The following is a 15367-nucleotide window of genomic DNA, read 5'->3' as shown; positions in this document are numbered from 1 at the left end:
TCGTTAAGACTAAAGGAGAACTAAAAACTTCACAAAACCTGCTGAGCACAAGCAACAGGCGATTCTAGACAAGTATGCAAAATTTTAAGGGGATCATACCACAGCTGGCATAAACATAAAAAAAAAAAAAAACATAATATTTCTGGCAAAAATGCTTTTTAAATAATTGATTTAGGTGGGTACTGCCTTTTTAAAAATATGTAATTTATTTTTGCTTAAACGCCTTAAGCGCTTCAACCTCGGTAATTGCTACTTGCAGCTATAAATGACATTGTAGCCCAGGACTTCTCAGATTCTCTATTTCACCTCTACAAATATCATGACAAAAACTTGAACAAACAGGATTTGGGCGAGACTGACACAGACAATGACAAAAAGGAAAATAATAACAAAACAAGAGTGAAACTCAAGGACTTGGAAATACGTTCACAGAGGAACAATATCAGAGTTATCAACATGCTTAGATTCTCCAAACAGCGAGATGTTTGATGATGGATGGGACTACTTCTCAGAAAAAAAGCTGCAAGTTGGAGAATTAGTCCGTCACAGTCCAAAATGTTAGATTCTGTAAGCCATGTATAATATGCTATTGTATAATATAATGTAATTACATTACAGAAATAATTTTCTTAAAACAGTGCGCTATGGGAGAAAGCTTAAGGAGATTTTAGCAGAAATACATATGTAGTTGGCATGCATGAATCACTTTACATGAACTAGAATGTATGCAAATGATTGTGGATGAGAGGGAGATTGTTGGAGGACACGGAGATACACTTGAAGCACCCTTCATTGAAGGACACTGAAAAAAAGGCTGAAAAAAAAAAAAAAAAAAACTTAATTTTGTAAAAACTTATCATTTTGTACTTGTGTTACACACATTGTGCTAATAGAACACCCTATATAGTTTTATGTGTTCATGTCACCCATGTCTTTGGGTTCTGTTATGGGGCCGATACAGGTGCATTTCCCAAAACAGTAACAACATTTGTAATAAGAAAAATGAATGTACATCGTCACTCAATTTTTTTTTATAACAAACACAGTATAATAAACTCTCTGCTCTAAATACTGCTCAGTATTTAGTTAGGTATCATGTGATATCTGCAGCCGGTTGAATAAAATGCTTACACAAGACAAGTCTTTAAATATTTTCTTTAGGATTTGACATTTTTGTCCAGTCATCAGAGGCTTAATAGTGACAAATTTTAATTGGCTGCAGTCAGGACATGAAGAAAAGTGAAAGTATGTGATGGCAGTGGGTTTGTCTGTGATAAGATGTGATTACAATAAACAAGATAGAAATAGAATAGATTAAACTAGTGTTAAGGAGTCAAGTTTTTTTTTTTTTTTTTTTTTTTGTACAAATAAAAAGAAAAACCTAGGTAAAATTGAAAGGCAATAAAGCATGCTAGCTCTTTTATTGGGTTTTAAGAATCAAAACGAAATCAAGTAGAATAAACAATGGTAATATAGTTTAAAACAAATTACCACAGCATTTTAAATAAAACAATTCCAGAAGCTTTTTCATAACACTTTATACACAGTTGTGAACATTTGTATTGATTAAACATGCAGACATCAAGAATCAGCATAGGAATCTCAAACCTGTCTGACAATTGTAAGTTTTCTAATCACTGTGTAAAGAGAAATCTGAATCACCCACCGAATCTTGCAGACGTTGTTGAATAATTTTGTCCCGTGTCTTTTATGGACTCTCTATGGGCTTCTCCCTTGACTTCATGCCTCCACGTCCCCCCGATAGCCTCATAGACAGTGAAAGATTATCTGCAAGCTTCTCCTCCTGTTCATACGGTAATTTCTCTACTGTGAGACAGAGAGTCGCAGGTTATGAAGCAAGCCCCCCTTTTTTAGCCTATTTTTACAAAATCTGCTTCTACGGGGCCACAACGTCAGATAGAAGGTAATGGGGCCTTTTATACATTTTCATGTTTCTTTAGAAATAATTAATGGACAAGTGGAGTCTTTAAATGCCTCAGATGTAAATTTATTCCCAAAATGAATGGGAGTCAATGGAATGCTAACAGCAGGTGGGGGTCCGCTAATCAATGGCGGCGCCCAGGGGTGCTCCAATAAAATATGAAACCCTGCCCCACTGGAAGCACCCAGCTGCAGCCTGCATGTGCAGCCCCGCCCAATACCTACTCTGATTGGTTTGATCGTCTTTCAAAGACATACATGAAAGGAAATATGTGCGTTTTTGGTGTAGAACGGAGAATGCTGTTTAAAAAGCTAAAAATACTTCATTATAATGCAGTTGTTTATTGTTATCTTGACTCACTATGTCTGATTTATTGAATCACTAGATCTTAGCTGGTGCAAGTTTACTCTTCTTGACAAGATGAATTGACAAATTAATCATTTGGACATTCTAAAGCGCGCTTAATGTGAAAGTACGTGGCTTTATGCATTAAATGGTGTTTTATAAAGAAACAAATTATTAATTCTATTCACAGACAAGCAGATTAGCTTGTCCAACAAAGTGTTTAATTTCCTCCTATAACCAGCTTTTCTGGTCTTTTTAAAACACATGTTAATACATTATGCAACATTAAGTGTTTTCCTTTTAGTCTAATGGTTTTCTATGGGAGGAAAACGCTTAACACGTAATTAAACACATTGCATTCTTATTCTGGACTCATCTGCCTGTGAGTGAATAGAATGCTTTATTACTAATGTGTTTACTGGGTTTGGTCTTTTAAAAACACTGTTTTAATGCATTAAGCCACATTAAACGTAGAATGACTCGAATCATTCCAGCTGATTGAAGAGCAAAAAATGAACAAAACCGAAAGAACATAGCAATTTCTATGCAATGCAGTCCATCCCCCCCTCCCCCACCATGACATAAAATCCTTAAATCTGGGGAAAGAAAGGCTTTATGAATCTTACCAGTTTACAGGAAAGACCTACACATAATCATTGGCTCAGTGGTTTTCCCTTAACATTTCAACAGATGAGCTGTGGATGAGGGGCAGTGGGTTTCTGATCATCCTAATGCCAGAAAAAGAAAGAAAAATGTCTCTGAGTCTAAAATAATCTTGACCATCAGCTTCCCATCAACCTGTGCTTACGCAGAGGTTTCAGTTTGCGTTAGTGTCTCTCATCTTTTGATCTCAGTTCCTCCAGTGAGTGTAGTATAAAATCCCAGAGATGATCTGAGAGACACTCAACATTGACTTAAAGAAGCTCAGCTTTAACAGCACCTGTGACCTCAGGTTAGTATATTTTACTTTGTCATGTACAGCATGTTTAGCATGTATAGTGGCCTAAGTCTATTTCATTTTGATTTAAATCACAGGTTCTGAAAACAACTTTACAGACTCTTTTATCTCCTGAGCGGAGGTGCTGACGGTAAGACATCCATGATATGTTAAAATAATGAATCAAATTCTTCCTGTGAATTTTGTGATGGATTAATATCTTATAAAAGGACATATCAAATGGGTCTATAATGTTATCACCAATGTGTTAAAAGTTTGTATTCATTTGTTTTGTTATTTTATTTATTTATTTTATTTAGTACAACTACATATACATATGATTTTATATTTATTTTCAGCATTTGTGTCCGTAGAACTCTTTTAGATTTTTTAAATGCTGCATTTATTAAATAAAAACAGTGATATTATGAAATATTTTCAGAATTGAAAATACGTTTTTATAAACAATGAATACATTTTAAAATGTATTCCTGTGATGCACAGCTGTATTTTCAGCATCATTCCTCCAGTCTTCAGTGTCACATGATCTTCAGAAATCAGAATAATATGATAATTTGCTGCTCAAGAAATATTTCATCATCAGTGTTGAAAACCGTTATAACAACAACAACAACAACAACAATAATAATAATAATAATAAGCTCTTAACTGCTATAAAAAAGAAAGAAAAACATGCAACATTTTCTGAGTGCAAACAGCCAAAGCAATTCCCTTATGAAAAAACAACCATGGTTTTATTATAGTAAAACTGTAGTAACCCATGGTTTTTTTGGTCTGTTGACTACCATTTGTATAACCACAGATTTACTACAAATGCCATGGTCAAACTATGGTTAATATAGCAAAAAGTTAGTTAAAAACATTGTTGCACACGTCATGTTAATAAAGCTCTCTTTCTCACTTGAGTTTATGTTACAAATTATATAAATTTAAAAAGCATTTTTGCCATCTATAATATCAGCAAACACTGACCACTATAATGGTGACACACAAATTGTGATTTTCTCGGTTGGTGATTCTGCTTGTTAACATCAGGTGTCTTCAATAATGGTCAATCATAACTCAGTTAACTTCTTAATTATCTCATTAACTTCAACTCTGCTTCAGTGATACTTTTAACACTGCTTCAGTGTTTATATGTGTCCACACTCAGAGTGTTAAATTAACACTGGAGATTTTGCTTTGTGACTTGCAAATGCCAGACCACTTATTCAATCAACCTGCTTTCCTGTAGTCTGTGTTCTTCTGACTTTATTTTGTAGCAAGTAATGAATATGCTTCGGGAAAATGTACTGGAGTTGAAGTATACATTTTAATTAGGAAGTAATTTTAGTACTGTAAGTACTGTAAGTACTGTAATTAAGTATTTTTACTTATTGTTGTAACATACACATGTTGTTTCCATATCTTGCTCACAGGAATCACAGGTTGTAAGAGGGCAAAATTGTAAGACATCATGGATTTGCTGAAATTCGTGGGAGGTGTGGCACTGGGTGTGTCTGAGTGTGCGGTGGGCGTGGCCAGAGCTGTGGCGGACGTTCCTCTGGGGATAGTGAAAGGAGCGGTGTACAGCACCGTAGAGGCTGGTGGTAAAATGAGCAGCGTGGGCTCCACCGCTGAATTTATTGGTGCCACTGCAGTTCTGCTGGTGTCTCCGGTGACCGGTGCTGTGACCGGAGGAACAAAAGAGATCTTCAAGGCACCGGAAAAAGTTGTGCATGGTGTTGTTAATGGTGTAAAAAGAGTGTTTGATGATTGAGGATGAAACATAGACCTCACCTAAAAGTTTAAGTTTTTGTTTGGTAAACCTTTAACACTCATGTTAATAATACACAAACAGCTTCACCTATTGGCAATGAGCCTGCACATGTAACAGCCTCTATAAAAACATCTGAGAAATGGACACACATTTATATGAAAAAAAGTTAAACACCAGTTAACACCAATTAAAGATGGTTTGATGATGTGTCAAAAAATTACTTAATATATAGAAACATTTTGAATCTTAAGCAGGCCTAAATTATCTCTGGTCTTTCTGATTTCAGTGTTTGAATACTTGTAAAATAAAACATATTAAATAATTCTTAGTTTTTCTTCAGAAAACAGAAACTGCACAGTTATCTGTCAAGACACATTTCACCATCACTTCTATGGAAATATTATTTATTGTTATTATTATTTTTTTTACTTTATGCTTGCAATAATACTGTAACATTAAAGCATTTCTATCAAATATAATTCTTATACTGCTATTATTTACTGCTATAAATACGTCTAAATTGTACGTTTCTATGTGCATGAAAACGTAAGTAAATATACGTGTGATAGAACCACATTTAACGTAAAAATACACACGTATTCTCATGAGATCACGTTGAACACTCGAGTAATGAGTCATGGATTTCACAAGTAATTTACAATAAAATTATCTGACACATACTGTACAGCCATATATTTCTGTGAGGAACTAGTGATATTCTACCAGACATTGTAATCTGGAAGATGTTGTTTTGTGCTTAACACTATAAATGCAGTCAATGTTTTCATGAAGGATGCAAATATGTTTTGACAAGAGAACATCATTATTTATTGTCACTTCCTAAAGAGAAGCCCTCCCCAGCATAATATCACTAACGTTAAAGTTATTAGAGTTGGAGACATTGAACTTAATGGAGCTCATTAAATATATCATATGGATAGGCTATATATATATATACGTTTACATAAAGAAGCTAATTGTTCACTTTATAGAAGTAGCTGTTGTGATTAGTAATTAATTGGTTATTCTTCATTAGTTGGCCATAGTTCCAAAATAGTTCTCAATGACGATATTTTTCTTTAGTAATTATCAAATACCTAATAAGGAACTACCTATGTCCTAAATGAGCTATTACTTACTGTTTAGTTAATCTTGCTTCTATATTAGTTAATAGTATTAAGTTAAGTGTTAATGTAGTACTACCTATTACTTCCTGCGTAGTTACTTATTAACAAAGGACCATTATTTTAAAGTTTTACCGATTTTGCAGTGGTGCATGCACTGAAAAAAGTAATAAGTAAATTTTTGAACAAGCATTTTTCAAGTAAATTTAACACATTTGGAAATTAAGTAAATCTACTTAACTAAGTTAAGTAAAAAAAAAAAAAAAAAAAAAAATCGAATAAGTATATTTTATTGAGTACATTTTAATTAAATAAATGCATTTAGCAGACACTTTTATCCAAAGCAACTTACAGTGCATTCAGGCTAACAATTTTCACCTATCATGTGTTCCCGGGGAATTGAACCCCCAACCTTTCACTTGCTAATGCAATGTTCTACCACTCAATAAGATCTTCTGAGCTACAGAAGATCTTATTGAGAATGAACTAAGGTTTAGATGTTGATTTATTGTTTCATTTGAAGTAACCATGTTAGAGATCAGTGTTTGCTTTAGTTGGGCTCTTGACCCTTGATTTCTGTCTTAGTCTTTTCTCTGGCTCAAACGGTTTGAGTAAAGTTTACTTATGGGGTTTTACAGTGCTATTTCTTTTGTCTGTTTTCTTAATTGCAGAATATTTATCATGTGCATCCAGTTCTTCGTGCTGTCTTTGCTGTAAACTGGTTTAAAGGGACAGAAGTGAGAGACTTATTTACCCTCATTTGATAAAACTGTTTTGAAAAAAAATATTTTACATTTAGAAATTTCTAGAATATCTGTTTCGGGTTTTTTGTTAGTGTAAAAACTTTTCCAAAATAAAAAAGTAAGTAAGTGAAATTTTCACTTATTTTTCACAATATCTTGAAGTGTTCCTGTAGCTCAGTGGTAGAACATTGCATTAGCAAGTGCAAGGTTGTGTGTTCGATTCAGATTTACTTAATTTCCAAATGTGTTAAATTTACTTGAAAAATGCTTGTGCAAAAACTTGCCAAATAAAAATTAAGTAAATTTACTTATTACTTTTTTCAGTGTGGATCTGTGCAGTCACAACCACTCTTCTTCCAAACAGTGTATATCACTGTTTGATGTGTCATGTCAATCACCAGTTAAGAAGTCTTCTTTAACAAGCTAGTATGGACACAAAGTTTTATTTAGTATTTTTTTCTTACATTGTAAGAGAAATATTTTATATGTCTAGATGTTGATAAAAAAAAAAAAAAAAAAAACTCACAGAATGATCCTCTGTTTTCAGTTTGCGTTATCCCTCACGGCTCGCTCTCTCGCAGTACTAATCGACTGAGCACTCATATTTATGACATAATATAACTTATTAACAGAACTTACCGGGTGGTGGGGTGATGTCAGGCCTAATCCCGGGCACCTCAGAGGCAATGTTGAGTTGTGGAGGTGGCGCTGTCAGTGAGAATAATGAAAAAGAACGAACATAAACACGCGTTCGTTATACATAATGGTATGTTTATAAATAAATGAATAAATAGCCATAAATCAATCTAAATCTGACCATGTACACATTTGACATGTGACAACCTGTCAATCATCACTGATTGGACCCGCCATAAATCAGGGTAATAAATCATCAATCTGACACAAAGGATTAATAATACTACTCACTAGTGATGGTGAGATGAAGCCTCGTGAAGCTTTAAGCTTTTCAGCCAAGTGGTTCACAAAAGGGTTAATTTCTGGAAACTTCATTTACTCACAATACCACCTGGTGGCCAACGAGTGTAACACAAACAGATATATTACAGACAGAGGTGTAAAGTCCAGGGGTCAGAAAGTAAAAGTCCTGCCATATTTTTGTTCCACCCATGAACTCAGCAGCTGATTTCACCAGAGGAGGACGTCAACCAAGTCATTCCTTTCAAGTCACAAACGAGTCTCAAGTTAAATCCCAAGTTAAAGTTATATATATAATTGTTGACAGTTGTTTTACACAACAGACATCCAAATAGAAAACAATTAAATGCATCCAAATAAATAAATATTACGAGATCCAATAATTCTAAAGAATTCAACCAGTTTTGAAAGACCTGTGTTTTCAAACTACTGGCCTATATACCAAAATTTGGTCGCAGTAATAAATAGTTCAAAATGCCATAGCATGCAGCACTCGTAACAGAGACTGTTTATGGCTAATATACTGTAGAGACAAAATTTATTTATTTAATGTTTTAACAGTTTTATCCATATGCACATTCAGATGAGATTAGAACAGATTGCACTTCCTGCACATTTTAACTCCAGCAGCTTCGACACACTTGCGTATACTCTATCCCTTATTTAATACACCTGATTCAGATAAACAGCTCCAAGAACTGAGCTTTATTAGCAGCTTAGCTTAGCTGGGTTTGGACACCCTGCGCCTGTAAAAAAGAAAAGACGAGAAAAGAAAACTTAGCTAGAAATGAGGATGGGAAATGGAGCGAGGATGAAATTTATGAGCTCACTCCGATTGTAATAGGAGAACCTCTGCAAGTAAGCACACATATGAATATGATTACTGAATGTACCCTTGATATTCAAGTGGACAGTGTGGATATTAATTTAAATACACTGGAAAATTACTGTATTTTCAATATCGAATGATTTTGATGCACTTCAGGTCACCATTTTCTGCAGTAGTCATGGTTATGAGGTGTTTGTAAATGGTCAACAAACTCACACTTACAGCCATCGCTATGCTAATCTGCAGGAGATTGATGTTTTAGAGATTCGTGGAGATGTGCAGCTGAGATTTGTGAAGCCCTGATAAAGATTTCACCCAGATCTATGAGATATGTTTAAAACCTGAATAAGTCTTAATTAAACTTGTATGAAAAAAAGATTAATCAAATGCAAAAATGGTTTGCTTGCCTGTATATTAATATGAGACAAATGACTGTCCACAGCTTAATAATAAAATAATTAATAATAATTAGTAATAATCAGAATAATAATAAAAAAGAATAATAAATAAATAAATAAGCACTATTCTGTATGCTTGCGTGCAAGGGGCATTTTATATGCATTACATAGATTTAAAAGTCATTCATGGTAACTATTACATCAACACTTTATTTGCATGCAGTAGTTATTTATACAAAAACTAAACATGTAAATAGAAAAAAGTTAATTTGACTGTAAGCACACCAACTCATGATGACTACCACACAATGTAAAACAACTAATAGATGCTTATTGCATAACACTGATCTATTTGCTTTATAACACATCATAAATTATTACAGAACAAGAACACAAAAAGTCAAGGGTCATGAGCACAACTGAAGCAAACACTGTTCCACATGATGGTGACATCTAGTGGACATTTTAACCACTAAAACATCAATATATGATCCTCTGTAACTCTCAGTAACAGCAAGTTACAGCCGGTTATGTTTTTCTTCATCTTAAATCTTTAACCATTTAAACCCCACAAAGAATCCTCAGTTTAAATGAACACTTATAATGTGCACAGTACAGAGTGTTAGAGTAACAATGAATCAGTGAAGTTAATAAGATAATTCTGTGATTAAATGATGATTGTGCATTAGTGATGAACACCTGCCATTATTGTGTGTTATAGAGGATCAGATGCTGATGTTTTTTTGGTTAAAATAAATAATCTGATCCTCTGTAATTCTCAATAACAGCAGGTGTTCATCCCTAATGCACAATCATCATTTAATTAGTCACTTAATTATCTCATTAACTTTAACTGTTTGAGGACTTGGGATTTGACTCAAGACTAGTTTGTGACTTGAAAGGAATGACTTGATTCCTCCTCTGGTGAAATCAGCTGCTGAGTTCATGGGTGGAACACAAATATGGAGCAGGACTTTTACTTTCTGACCCCTGGATTTACACCTCTGTCTGTAATATATCTGCTTGTTATTACACTTGTTGGCCACCAGGTGGTATTGTGAGCAGGGAAGTCATGGCCTAATTGTTAGAGAGTCAGACTTGCAATCGAAAGGTTGTGAGTTCGAGTCCTGGGCCGGCAGGAATTGTAGGGGGGTGCATGTACAGTTCTCTCTCCACCTTCAATACCACGACTGAGGTGCCCTTGAGCAAGGCATCGAATCCCTAACTGCTGCCCGGGGGCCGCAGCATAAATGGCTGCCCACTGCTCCGGGTGTGTGTTCACAATGTGTGTGTGTTCACTGATGGGTTAAATGCAGAGCACGAATTCTGAGTATGGGTCACCATACTTGGCTGAATGTCATGTCACTTTCAAATTAAGTTTCCTGAAATTAGCACAAATTTTGTGAACCACTTGGCTGAAAATTTTAATTCTTCATGAAGCTTCATATTGCCATCACTAATCGTCACAGATAAACTACAGCATGCAAAAGAAAGTACTGCTCTAATATTAACAGTGAACATTTTAAATCTGGGTAACACATATAGAAGTTTGAACTCCAGTGCTTTTTAGACACACACAGACTATTTATGTTGTGACAACTTGTGATAAGTTATTATTTTAAGTTGGGCTGACTTTAGTCCCCGTTTGTTAAGTTTACTCAAAAAAGCGCTTAGAATAAGTTATTTTAAGTTGACGCAACTTTTTTTTTTTTTTTTTACAGTGTGTAAAAGTACATGTGCTGTTATAAAGCGTTCAGATCAGTGCTGTGCAGAAAACTGCTACTAGCTGGTTTTACATGATGAAGTAACTATGAGGTATCAGCCTGTTTATTTCCAAAACAATTTTATTTCATTTAACATATGTTGAGTTTTTAAATAGCCTACCTTGTGGAACTGCCACATGCAAATGAACCATTGGTTTAATAGTCATAATGAATTAATTTGAAATCTAATGTATGCAATGAATATATATTTTTTGAAACCTTGCCCTAATAAGATTAATCTCAACAATGGTGACAATCAACAAAACGCTTCAAGCTGAAGTGTATGCTGGGTAACACCATAGTAAAAAACTCCCATCATGCACTGTAGCATGAATAATTATTGTAACCACTGTTGAGGATCATATGATAAGTGCTCATGTCTAAAATCCTGAGCCTGTAAAATTTTCCCACAATATTTAAGCATTACAATAATATTTGTTTAATAGGACTTTTTCTGGTTGCACTTTATTTTACAGTAAGTGTACTTACATGTACTTATACTGTACTTACAGTGTATTTATCTAAGAAAGTTCTGGTAATACAGGGTAAATACACTGGGTAAGTTTAGGTTTAGGGGTAGGTTTAGGGTTAGTTCCTAGTTATTACATAGTTATTGTAATTACTATAATAAGTGCATAGTATGTACATGAGGAACTGGACTGTAAAATAAAGTGCTACCCTTTTTCTTTTGTAGTTCAGTAATAGTTGAACATCATTTAACAAACCAAACAGAGATACCTTTATGATGTTCATTCCAATGTGACTGACTGAAGTCCCCATGAATTGGTGTGTATTCAAATTTAAGTCCCCACCAGTATAGAAAAAACTTGTACACATATACAACACACTCTCTTTTTCTTTTCTTCAGTGATTCTGTTTGTTAATAGCAGCTGTTCATCACAAATGCTCAATCAGCACTTAATTAATCACTTAATTATCTCATTGATTTTAACACTGCTGCAGTGTTACTTTAACACTCTTGTAAAAGTGGGACCATGCATGCTCCGATCAGTGTTAATTCAACACTCATCAAAATAACGTGTTACCAGGTTTTCAATTATTTTTGCAATTGCCACCAGGACTCACTATAACCATTTTTATTTAGTTATCTTAAATATACTTTACAATTTAAAGGTTTAATTATTTCATACACCAGTTTATCCCATCCCTGTTCCCTGTGGCACACCAACAGTACAAAGTTTTCAGGAAATGCTCAGCAAGAAAATGTGAGCTTCAAAATCATACCACACATAATCCAAAAAAGCAACCCAAATGAACTTTCCCTTCTCAATAAACTGGTTGTGAATTGTCTTCATGTCATGATTAGTATGATAACATGACAGAGGGTCAGGTAGGTCTGCCAAGGTGGGACTTTTTTTGTAAAATAGAAGAATATGAAGTCAGGAATCTGCTATGTAGGCAGAACATCCGGATGACAACAGAACCAGACCATTTTCAACCAGTCATCAAAGGGTCATGAACTGAACTATGGACAAACACTGAAATACACTTCTGGGATTTTGCACATCATAGAAGACAACTTTAGCATCCATTGTTTTTAACTGTTGGAGGAAACTTGTAGATGTTGAGCTTTTTGTATCTTTCGGGTTTATGCTGCCTTCACAAGCTGTTGGAATTTTTTTAGTTCCCACTTCTGAAGATTAAATTACAAGTTTGGCTATAACAAACCAACAGTGAATCAACACGAAATAACACTTCACTCATAATAAAAGATTAGACACTAGACAAAGCAAGTGAATCAGATGTTTACTTCACCATGTAAATTACTCTTACAATTATAGCAACTAGAGAAAAAAACATCACGGGCAAGAGTCCAACTAAATCAAACACTGGTCACTATTTTGGTAACTTCAAATGAAATAATGAATTGGACTAATATAACTGAGGTGTCTGCATTGATTGAATAGCCTGAATACCTTAAAACCAAATGTTGCTCTGCTATTAACCATCAAAAGTCAGCACACCGTATAGCTTTAATTTTAAAAGGATCTCTGTCTCTGCTTTATTTTTGTATACATTCACACTTTTAGTAATTAATATGAAAATACTGTTAGCTGCAAGTCATCTCATTTGAATATATTTAACATAATCTTTTAGGTCTTAATGCATGTTTATTTTTTAGGAGTTGTTCTGCTGTGACTGATGTTGACTCTGTCTTATTACTGCAAAGAGTAACTTGGTAATGTTATCTTAATATTGCACATCTATGGAAATACTGAAATATAGCACATACACTTTGGAAGTGATATGTGCCCTTAATTAATAAATTAAATGTATACATCATCTAAATGCTGAATAAATAAGATGTCCATTGATTTATGGTTTATTAGGATTGGTCAATATTTGGCAGAGATACAACTACTTGAAAATCTAGAATATGAGGGTGCAAAAAAAATCTAAATACTGAGAAAATCGCCTTTGAAGTTGTCCAAATGAATTCTTAACAATGTATATTCCCATCTAGACATTTTTAATGTTCTAGGAATGTTTTCAGTGTCAAGTTTAATTTTAGTTCCCAGAATGTTCTGCTAAAAGGTAGGATAACATTCTCTAAAAACATTCTAAAAATGTCTATTGATAACATTGTTACAACATTATTCTCTAACATTCTAATAAAGCTTCCCATCACACTAGATATGGACTGACATTGCTCAGAAGTCAAATGTTGGTTGAAATTGAAAACCCAACCTTTGTTTGACGTCGAACTCCAGCGTAAATGCTCCAAAAACAGTATTACCAACTTCACTTATTATAAACAAGATTGACTTTATTTCTGTCATAAATGTAGAAAAGTTCTTATTGAGATTAACAGAGGTGTTGATGGTTTATTGAAAATAATAGTTTAGTTTGATGTCACCATTATGGGGATCAGTACTTAGGCAGTATGACTCTTTTCAATGTAACTTTTTGCTTAACTGGTGTCACTATATTTGTTACGCCAAAAACAGTCAAATAACATTGCCAGCAGGTGACATTGGTTACTTGCTGATGTCAAAAATTTCATCATGTAGTGATCTGGTTAACTAGTTTTATCTGGAGTCTAATCTCTGCTAATAATTGAATATTAATTACTATGGAAAAATTGTTGCAATATAAGACCTTGCAGATTTATATCCTATGTATTTTTGTCTTTTCTTTTTAAAATACATTGTTAATGAACCACATAATATATAGACACACAGAGACCTCAATAATTAGTGTACGAATCTCAACAATGGTGAAATGCTTCATACCACAATGCATTCTGGGTTGTCATTGATGAGTTTATGTGATGTACCCACAATGCACTGCAGCAAGAACCTTAACATGTTACCACATATGTGGTGATGTCTTATCATTTATTCCCTTGTTCTTCAAAGCAGACACTTTAAAGAAAATAATTTACAATCCAATGGAAATGCAAAATAAAGTTTTAAGGGAAATTATATAACTAAATATGTATTATTTTTAGGTTATGTTAACAGTTTGGAATCGTGCCACTCAAATATACAGTACACTGGAATACTCAGGTAGGTATCCTACTCACAATTAGGAAAATAATCCACAAAACAAAAATTTAACCTCAATTCAAAGCACACTTAAACAACTGAATACAACATTCAATGTTCACATAAAATATTGTTATGGACCAGTTCTGAAAACTGTGAAACATAGTATCAGTTTGTGTAGCATGAACACTCAGTCAATCAAATATGTGAGTGCTTAAAGGCTCAGTTTGGTCTATTGTGTCTTATGATGTATAAAAATAACCCTTAATATGATACATTTTCAACAGTTATTACAACCTTTAGATGAATTTGCATCCAACATTATTCACTAAACACTTATTTAAACATTTGTCATCACAAAATCAGTATCTTACATCACAGACAATTCAAATACCACACAAAATATATTATACATATACATATGTTTATTTCATGGTTCATATAATACATTGCCTCAATAAAACTCATCGATCCCGCTGCGAAACAAGAGGGCTAATGTGATGCTATCCATTTGTGATGTAGTTGAAAATTAAGTCAACTTTTTACAGCAGGTATTTATTAACTTCCAAATTGGATTAAGGTTTTATTTTGGTTATTTTTTCACTCATATTCTCTTTTCCAGAGCTTTCTGCAAAACATCTCGCCCCCTTTTCTCTAACTTTTTTTCGTTTAGGGCAGAGCTATCGTCTACGGTTACTCCTTTCATCAACAGAAAAAATTATAACCAATATTCCCAAAATATTCCCAAAATAAGTTTTATTCGTATTTTTAAACTTTACTGTTAAAAGTTTAAACACATATTTTAAATTGTTAAAACTGTTTATTACCATTATAATTATTTGTATCAATATTTTGTTATTTTACTGCATTCGTTATTTTATTAATTGTATTATTATTATTATTATTATTATTATTATTATTATTATTATAGTAGTCCACAATGGCAACATAAAATGAGAACACTATCTGCTTAAAAGATCCTTCTTAAGAATTCAACGTAATAAATTGCATCTGTGCTTGAATGTAACCCAGAGAAGGCTTACTGTGACCTGATGTTCTGC

The 15367-nt window shown here is 33.7% G+C and overlaps 1 long non-coding RNA gene across 1 annotated transcript; it reads left to right on the top strand.

Moving 5' to 3' along the window:
• The first annotated feature begins 3163 nt into the window (after positions 1-3163).
• LOC113080177 (uncharacterized) lies at positions 3164-5373 on the top strand. The gene is made up of 3 exons (XR_003281815.1): positions 3164-3239; positions 3323-3375; positions 4664-5373. It is a non-coding gene; the product is annotated as an uncharacterized LOC113080177 (long non-coding RNA).
• Positions 5374-15367: the final 9994 nt, after the last annotated feature.

Source organism: Carassius auratus, unplaced genomic scaffold (genome assembly GCF_003368295.1).
Source record: "Carassius auratus strain Wakin unplaced genomic scaffold, ASM336829v1 scaf_tig00030410, whole genome shotgun sequence".
Lineage (NCBI taxonomy): Eukaryota > Metazoa > Chordata > Actinopteri > Cypriniformes > Cyprinidae > Carassius > Carassius auratus.
This window is presented reverse-complemented; position numbering and strand designations above follow the sequence as displayed.